General features: G+C 37.1%; 1 non-coding gene across 1 annotated transcript; it reads right to left on the bottom strand.

Moving 5' to 3' along the window:
• Window positions 1-970: 970 nt before the first annotated feature.
• LOC132538343 (U1 spliceosomal RNA) lies at window positions 971-1135 on the bottom strand. Its single transcript, XR_009549740.1, has one exon. It is a non-coding gene; the product is annotated as a U1 spliceosomal RNA (small nuclear RNA).
• Window positions 1136-9705: the final 8570 nt, after the last annotated feature.

The following is a 9705-nucleotide window of genomic DNA, read 5'->3' as shown; positions in this document are numbered from 1 at the left end:
ACTTTTGACAAAACTCAGTAAAAATACAACACTAAGAGAGTACAATATAAACTTTGGAATTTGTTGATAATAATGCATCATGCTGGCGTCATCTATTATAGTAACAGTGGCACTACAGTGAGATGTTATGGGGGAGAGTAGTTTGCATAATTTGGGGGAGATAAAAAGCATATATGGAAGTCTATTTTTCACACAACTTTTCATGAAATTAAAATTGTTTAAAAGTAAAGTCTAAAGAGTTGTGCTATAGGCAATGAAGGCCTAATGTCATGCACTAGAGAGAAGGGGCATTTTGGTGGTGGACAAGGTGTGTGTGTGTGTGTGTGTGTGTGTGTGTGTGTGTGTGTGTGTGTGTGTGTGTGTGTTAAAAAAACTTAGTGTCACAGGATAATAGAGTCATCTCTTCCCAGAATAGGTGACAACATTCTTCAGTCACCACCATTTCCCTTTACCATAGATAGGATACAGGGTGTCTTCTACCCCCTTATGCCTCCCCCCTTTGAATTATTGAACCTGCAGAATATATAGTATTGTATTAACATTCATCTTGCATTTTCCATTGCTTTGTTTCTTAAATATCACCTGTTAGTGAAATCATCTTGTATTTAATATTCTTCTTCTGACTATTTTACATACTATGGGCTTGACTAGTTTTATCCACATTGTTAGAAGACCTTGGAACTAGGTTGTGATACACCTATATACATTGATTACTAAATTAACATTTTGAGAGTGAGGGATTATAAAAGAGAAAGAGAGGGAGGCAGGCTTGGTTGAGCACAAGGTCAAGGCACAAAGTGTGAAGGGCAAAAACTGTAACAATGATCCCAGCTGGAGCCCCCAACTCCCCACCTGCAGGGGGGTTGCTTCACTAGTCCTGAAGCAGATCTGCAGCTGTCGGTTTTTTTCTCCCTTTCTTTCTTTTATTTTTTTTTTCAGAATATTACATTTTAATATGCAATCAAAAAAGAAGGGGAGAGTGCGAACAGCAGTCCCCCAGTACCACAAATTATGCAGTTGAGTTTTTCACATTTGGGGAAATCTCAGGGGTCAGCACATTCAGAGTGCAATGGATAAGCCTCGCCCTGGGAAAACCACCTTCCTGATCTTGGTATCTCCGCTGCCAGGTAAGTATTGTCTTTCTTCCTTTCTATCTTTCCCTTCTCTCTCAATTTCTGTTCAATCTAACAACAGCTGCAACAGGAACAACAACAAATGAGGAAAATGGCTGCCAGGAACAGTGGATTCATAGTGCAGCCACTGAACTGCTGTGATAATCCTGGAGGCAAATGGGAGTGGGGGTGGGTGGCAACACTTTGATTAAGAAGAGTTACATTTTTTAAATTTTCTTTTGTTTTACATTTTAAAAATCTGAAATGTTTTTCAAAAGAAATTCAACTAGAAGACTGATTTTTATATCTTTAGTACTTGGAAAAGGAAGATGTTCCAGAATATATTTGAGAACATAAACAACAGTGCACTCAGTAGAGTTCACTTATGAGAGGACCAATGTTCAAGTGATCAGCACTCACCTACAGTGTTGAAAGTGTCTCTCTTTCTTTATCCCCTTGTTCCGTCTCTATTTATCTCTGTCTAAAAAAAAAAAAGAGAGAGAGACAGTATTGACAATATTCTAAGTTATAGCTTGAGGATAGACTCCTGGGCAATTATCACTTGATTAAAAACAAAGCACAACTATTTGTAATAATTATTCCAGTACTACTATCACACACACACACACACAAAAAAAAAAACTGTCCTACAAATTAGCTTAAGTAAAGATTTTTGAGTAAAGTTTTTTTTTTTTGTGTGTGTGTGTGTGTGTTTTGTTTTTGCCCCCAGGGTTATTGCTGGGCCTGCACTATGAATCCACTGCTCCTGGAGGCCATTTTTTCCATTTATTTATTTTTATTGGATAGGACAGAGAGAAATTGAGAAAGAAGAGGGGAGATAGGAAGGGGGGAGTGAAAAATAAACACCTGCAGACCTACTTCACCATTTGTGAAGTGACCCCCCTGCAGGAGGGGAGCTGGAGACTCGAACTGGGAATCTTGTACAAGTCCTTGCTCTTCATACTATGTACGCTTAACCTTATGTGCTGCATCTGGGCCCCCAAGATTATCCTTATTAAACAAAATTAAGATTGTTTTGTTCATATGGCCATGAGATGCAATACCTGGTTTTAAAAAATATGGCTAGCATCTCTGACATTGGTACTAATCTAAAGTCTTAGTGACAATATTGCTTTAGCCAATATGTATATTAAAATGTACCCACAACAGAACCAGATGGTGCTTTTCCCAGTAGAAAGCACATTTTAGCATTTATGAAGACCCAGATTAAGACCCTGGTGCTCACTTGCACTAAAAAAGATTTACCAAGTAGAACAGTACTCCAGAGATTTTTCCAAGTCTCTCTTACCTTCTATCAAAAAAGAAAAAATTAAGGGGGGAAAAAGGAAGACATTTTGAGAGAGAGAGAGAAAAAGAAAAAGAGGGGTCACTGGGATCTATGGAGTGGTGCAATCACTTGGGCCCCAGTGATAATCCTGATAGTATAAAAATAAAATAAAATTTACCCATAAGATGGAAATAGAATAAAATGGACATGTTTAAAAAATGTTTACACTCTCTGGAAAGAGTTTCCAGATGTAACTCTCACGTCGACACAGTATTATAAACCATTAACCCCCCAATAAAACGATGGAAAAAAATGTGACTGCATATATGTTCCAGATGTTAGGGCAAGCTAACAAAGTACAAGAAAGAAATGGTATGAACTGAGTCCTTTTTAAAAATGTTGAGTTAGTAAATCAAGTGAGAATTCCATTCCTGAATAAAAATTTCTCTATAATGTGGATAAATAAATATTTTTAATTAAGCAGTAAATTATTGTATGTTACCTTTAGGACATCTCTATATTATGTGTCTAATATATACAGAATATATTATTAGTATAATTTATTATATAGTATCTTATAATACTTTTAAAAACAGTATAAATGTATAATCTGATGTGTAATATAGATTATGTGAGCAGATATCAAACATAAATATATATATTTATATGAGTATGTACCCTATTGTTATAATTTATAGCAAGTTATTCCATCTAGTAATTTATTACTTTAAGATAATTTAATAAATTAAAAATGTCTAAGAATGAATAGTGTCTTGGCAATATATTATAAAATAACTAATGAACTTAAAACAAAATAGAAAACATCTAAATATTGCTTTGTTTATGTGTTTTACCACTCAGGGTCTGCATTATTAATAGACTTCAGCTCGTAGCCATTTTTTTCCTTTTTCTTTCTTTATTGCTTCACCACTTGTGAAGCTTCTCCCTCCCCTACACTGCAGATGGACTTCAACCTGGGTCCTCTCTAATGGTTAATAAATTAGCTCTATTTTTTTTTAATTTATAGGAATAAATGGGTGTCCATTTTTTTCTTTGGAGTTTTATTATTATTATTATTTTTTTAAGCCCCACACAATTTTTTGAAGAATCTGTTTCCTTGAAATATGTCTTGGGGTTATAATAGGGATTGCATTGAATCTATAGATTTCTTTTGGCATAATTGCCATTTAATGAAACTTATTCTCCCAATCCATTAACACAGGATGTTCTTCCATTTCTTTGTGTCATCTTCTATTTCTTTTAATAGTGTCTTATTATTTTCCTTGAAAAGTTCCTTTGTTATATTTATTTCTAGGTATTTAATCTTTTAGTATTCAAATATAAATGGGATTGTTTTTTTCACTTTTATTTCTTTTATTTTATATCCCTCTATCCAGAGGGATAGAGAATGAGAAAGCTATAAGGGGAGGGTATGGGATATGGAGATTGGGTGGTGGGAATTTTGTGGAGTTGTACCCCTCATACACTATGCTTTTGTTAATTTATCCTTTCTTAAATAAAAAATAAATTAAAAAGAAAAAAAAGAAATTGAATCAGTAATCAAAAGCCTTCCCAGGAACAAAAGCTCAAGCCTGAATGGCTATACTAATGGATTTTATAAAACATTCAGAGAAGAACTAGCACTCATCCTCCTCAAACTCTTCCAGAAAGCAGAAGAGGAGGGAACAGTCCATCTTTTCCATAGAGAAATGCCACAGATTTGTGGGTATTGATTTTGTAGCCTGTTACTTACTGAATTTATTGATAATTTCTAGTAGTTTCTTGGCAGACTTTCTGGGGTCCTCTAGGTATATAAACATATCATTTGCAAATAATGATAGTTTAACATCATCCTTTCGATTTGGATTATTTTGATATTCCTTGCCTGATTGCCATGGTGAGGACTATTATGATTATGTTGAATAAAAGTAGTAAGAGTGGGCATCCTTTTCTAGTTCCTGATTTTAGGGGAAAAGCTTTCAATTGTTCACCATTGACTATGTTAGCTATGGGTTTATCATATGTTGCCTTTATTATGTTAAGGAGTTTTCATTCCACTCCCAGTTTCTTGAGGGCTTTTATCATAAATGGGTGTGGACTTTATCGAATGCTTTTTCTGCATCAATTGATAAAATCATATGATTTTTGTCTTTCTTTTTATTGATATAGTGAATTACATTGATTGACTTGTGGATGTTGAGCCATCCCTGTTTCCCAAGGATGAATCTCACTTGATCTTGTTGGATTATCCTCTTAATATGTTCTTGGATTTGATTAGCCAAGATTTTGTTGAGGACCTTTGTATCAATGTTCATTAGGCCTATAGTTTTTTTTTTGGTGGGGTCCTTTTCTACTTTGATGACCAAGGTAATGTTAGCCTCATTAAATGTGTTTGGGACTGTTCCCTCCTCTTCTGCTTTCTGGAAGAGTTTGAGGAGGATGAGTGCTAGTTCTTCTCTGAATGTTTTATAAAATCCATTAGTATAGCCATTCAGGCTTGAGCTTTTGTTCCTGGGAAGGCTTTTGATTACTGCTTCAATTTCTTTTTTTTCTTTTTAATTTATTTTTTATTTAAGAAAGGATAAATTAACAAAAGCATAGGGTAGGAGGGGTACAACTCCACACAATTCCCACCACCCAATCTCCATATCCCATCCCATTCCCCTGATAGCTTTCCCATTCTCTATCCCTCTGGGAGCATGAACCCAGGGTCATTGTGGGTTGCAGAAGGTGAAAGGTCTGGCTTCTGTAATTGCTTCCCCGCAGAACATGGACGTTGACTGGTCAGTCCATACTCCCAGTCTGCCTCTCTCTTTCCCTAGTAGGGTGGGTCTCTGGGGAAGCAGGGTCTTCAGTCCAGGGAAGCCTGGCCGGCATCCTGATGGGATCTGGAACCTGGTGGCCGAGCAGTGATTGCCCTGTTAAATTTATCTACTTCCTCTGTCAAGGGTGGCAGTTGGTATGACTCTAAGAATGTGTGCATTTTTTCTAAGTTGTCAAATTGCTTCCATACAGATGTCCATAATAGTTTTGCATAATCCTCTGAATCTCTACCTCATCTGTTGTAATATCTCTCATTTATGAATGATTTTTTATAGCATTTTCTCTTTTTCTCTTGATGAGTATAGCTAGTAGTTTATCTATTTTATGTTTAAAAAAAAAACAGCTGGGAGTCAGGCGGTAGTACAAAGGGTTAAGCGCACGCAGTACAAAGTGCAAGAACCAGCAGAAGGATCCCAGTTAGAGCCCCTGGCTCCCCACCTTCAGGGCAGTCACTTCACAAGTGGTGAAGCAGGTGTCTATCTTTCTTTTCCCTTCTCTGTCTTCCCCTCCTCTCTCCATTTCTCTCTGTCCTATCCCAACAACAACAATATCAATAACAACAACAACAATAACTATAACAATAAAACAAGGGCAACAAAAGGGAATAAATAAGTAAATATTAAAAAAAAAAAAAAAGAAAAGGAAGGCAGGGGTAGATAGCATAATGGTTATGCAAACAGACTTCCATGCCTGAGGCTCCAAACTCCCAGGTTCAGTCACCTGCACCACCATAAACCAGAGCTGAGCAGTGTTCTGGTAAAAAACAAACAAACAAACTAAAAACAGCTTTTGTTTTCATTACTATTTCTGACGTGCTTTTTGTTTTCTATTTCATTGATTTCTGTTCTGGTTTTAACTATTTCCTGTCTCCTGCTAACGGTTGGTTCTTTTTGTTGCTCCACTTCTAGTTGATTGAGGTAGGTTGTTAGATAGTTTACTGCAGATTTCTCTTGTATCCACAATATATTTTCAAGGATGGGAACTACTCTGGCCTAATCCAATATTTTAGCCCTTTTCTCTACTCTGACACCATTTTCTTAATGTTTTTATCCAGCTTAATGCTAACTGTCAAACTCAAGATAAAACTGCCATACTTGTGGGCCTCTAAAAACATGCCTAAAATAGACTTCCAAGCTTTCTTCCACCTTAAGATCCCTAGTCTCATCTGCTTTGTTCCCATTTTTGGATCCTGTTCATTAACTATTTTGTCTCGCTTTATGTCATGCCACTTTCCAAACACCAAGTTACAGATGCTACCATGATTTTACCTTGATTTCTTTGGGCAAACAACCTCACCAATGTGTCCTGGAACCTCACCTTTCTGGAGTACTACTCCAGAAAGAGCACTACTAGAGGAAGATAAAGACAGGCTGGGGATACGGATCAACCTGCCAACACCCAAATTCAGTGGAGCAGCAATTACAAAATCTAGAATTCCTACCTTTTTCACCCAACAAAAACACATTTGATCTATACTTCCTGTGGGGGAAAACTGATAGGAGAAAAAGGGTGAGAGGGCTCCAAATTCCAGCTCCATCATGCCCAAGAGAGAGAGAGAACAAAAAGGGGAGATATATTTGGATGTAGTAATAGAGTCATGAAGGTAGTAGAGGGAGAGAGAGGATTGAACTGGGAAGAAAAAGGGGGCAATTATGTATAAATGTAAATGGATAGCTGTATTTATGACAGTTAACCCATGTACACTATCTTGGTTTGCAATGAAATGACTTGGGATTCAGAATTCTAGTGGTGGGAACAGAGTGGAATTATACTCCTGTTGACATGTGATTTTGTGTATCAATATTGATTGAGGGTAAATATTCATATTCACTGGGAGGGGGAGTGGGTCACAGACCTTTGTTGGTGGGAATGGTGTTAATATGCACTCCTTTTAATTTATAGTCTCAGAAACCACTATTCAACTTATATGAGAGGGGAAAAATGGATAGAATGTCTCAAACTTTTTGATTTATAGACCATAGTTGAGTATATGTTCCTTCAATCTAAGTGCTTAAGACTTCAAATTGGTACTCAGATTGAATTTTAACAGTGCGCTCAAATTGTTAATATATTACTAACAATAACCTGTTTGAAATAGTAAATCTCTTAAATCTTAGACCAGGGAGGACAGAAGCAACTGGTAATGTCCTTTTATAAGATGTAGCCATAGGTAAAAAGCAGATAAGGACATAAGTTATGGTGAAATTTCCTATGATACAGCAAATTCTAACAATGGGATTTTTCAAAGTTAACCTAATTGCTAAATGATTTAGTTATGGCAATAACTACCTATTACCTTCTTAAACCCTTAGACAGCAGGAATCTTCCCCTTTCTCTATGAAGCCTGTATTTCTCCCAGGCCTGGAAGCTCTAGGGGGGAGCACACTTTCTTGCATGGGCCTCTCAGTTCATACCAACTGATATTACAAATGCTAACCCCAACCTAAGCAATGCAATCAATACCACCTCTGTGTATTTCATTTCAGACTGTGTCCAGAGACTTCAGGCGAGGAATGTCAGCCCTTCAGTTTCATTACATTGATGAGATCTTTTCTAGCTCATAAGACTTCTTAATTCTATTTTGGGTGGTGCACTTCTTAACAAAACCTCAAAACCTAGATATAGACCAGAGTCCATGAGATAGGGTATATGTACATGTATCCATAAGTTGGGAAAGAATATATACCTTAAAACAAAAGTGTACAGTAGTTTGCAGTGAGTCAATAAATGAAGCAGGCAAGTAGAAAGACCTAAAAAGATACCAGAAAGCACCTAATGAAATAGGTTCTAGTTAGACCTTCCTTACCTACCTCCTACTGCAAATCTCTCATTGAGTACAAAGTTAACCTTGTCAGACAAAGTAGGAAATACAATAGTTGAATAAGGGCAAGAGACTGACATACTTTTTATTTGTTATTTATTTATTTACTCCCTTTTGTTGTCCTTGTTGTTTTATTGTTATACTTATTATTGTTGTTGTTGTTGATGTCATTGTGGTTGGATAGGATAGAGAGAAATGGAGAGAGGAGGGGAAGACAGAAGGAGAGAAAGATAGACATCTGCAGAACTGCTTCACTGCTTATGAATAGACTCCCCTGAAGATGGGGAGCCAGGGGCTCAAACAGGGATCCTTATGCTAGTCCTTGTGCTTTGCGCCACCTGCACTTAGCCTGCTACTGCCAGACTTCCGAGACTGGCATACTTTAATGATGACTCTTTAGTCACTACCTGGCAACCTCATTACCTGGGACCATAGTCAGGGAGTCCTGGTATTCCCACACAGACATGATGGGCCTAGACCCTTAGCAGATCCCTCTCTCCCCTGTCACTGATGATCTTCATCAGGAACAATATAATGGAACAATATAATGGATTCTTTTGTGGACCAATAAAGGACATTGCCCTCAAGGTGGGTCAACAGTGGTAGGAAATATTCTATTCTCTGAAGGGAGGTTTGACAACATACTCTACATACTATCCAAAGAAGATTGGTACTGAAATTTGCACAGCCTGGAATGTTCCTAGCCATGATCACAGAATACCAGCTCAGACCTACAGGGATACAGAGGTGACACAGGCTGCTGTGCTGAATATGGGCCCCAGATCAAATCAATGGAGTTTACAGTTAACAATATTTATATACTTTCCCATATTTGGAAGCTACTCTCTTCCCTGATCTAGCTTTCTAGTTATTTTTTCAACTATGACACCATCTCCCCACACAATAACTTAGATCACCTGCATATTAGATATCAGGCAAAAACTAGTAAAGTCATGGCCCCCTTTGAATATGCCTAAAATAGACCCACTAGCACTTTTAAAACGGAGACCCCAAATCTTCATCTGCAATATTCCAGCCTTTAGGTTCATGATTAGTCAACAATTTGTTTTTCTTTACATCTTAATTCTTTTTCAGCCATGAGGTTCCATAATACCAATTTTACATCCCTGGGCAAATTACTCCACCAATGTTTCCTAGAGCCCCACCTCCCTAGATCCCTGCCCCACTAGGGAAAGAGAGACACAGGATGGGAGTGTGGATTGACCTATCAATGCCCATATTAAAAGGGGAAATAATTACAGAAACCAGATCTCCCACCTTTGAACCCCATAATGATCCTGGGTCCATACTCCCAGAGGGATGAAGAATTAGAAAGCTATCAGGGGAGGGGATTGGATACGGAGCTCTGGTGGTGGGAATTGTGTGGAACTGTACTCTCTTATCCTATGATCTTGTTAATATTTCCATTTTCTAAATAAAAATAAAAAAGAAAAGTGGTATGAGATCATAAAATATATAAATAAATCTTCATGAGTCTATATGCTATAAATTATTAAATAAGCCAACAAATGTGGGAGAAAAGTCGTTACCTTATGCATAAAAATACCAAACTATTATTCTGGTACATAATAGAACATATTCTTCATTCCTTAGATATAAGTTTAACAGAAGTTAAACTTATATCTAAGTTAACATACTTC

The sequence above is a fragment of the Erinaceus europaeus genome, chromosome 4 (assembly GCF_950295315.1).
Source record: "Erinaceus europaeus chromosome 4, mEriEur2.1, whole genome shotgun sequence".
In the NCBI taxonomy this organism is placed as follows: domain Eukaryota; kingdom Metazoa; phylum Chordata; class Mammalia; order Eulipotyphla; family Erinaceidae; genus Erinaceus; species Erinaceus europaeus.
This window is presented reverse-complemented; position numbering and strand designations above follow the sequence as displayed.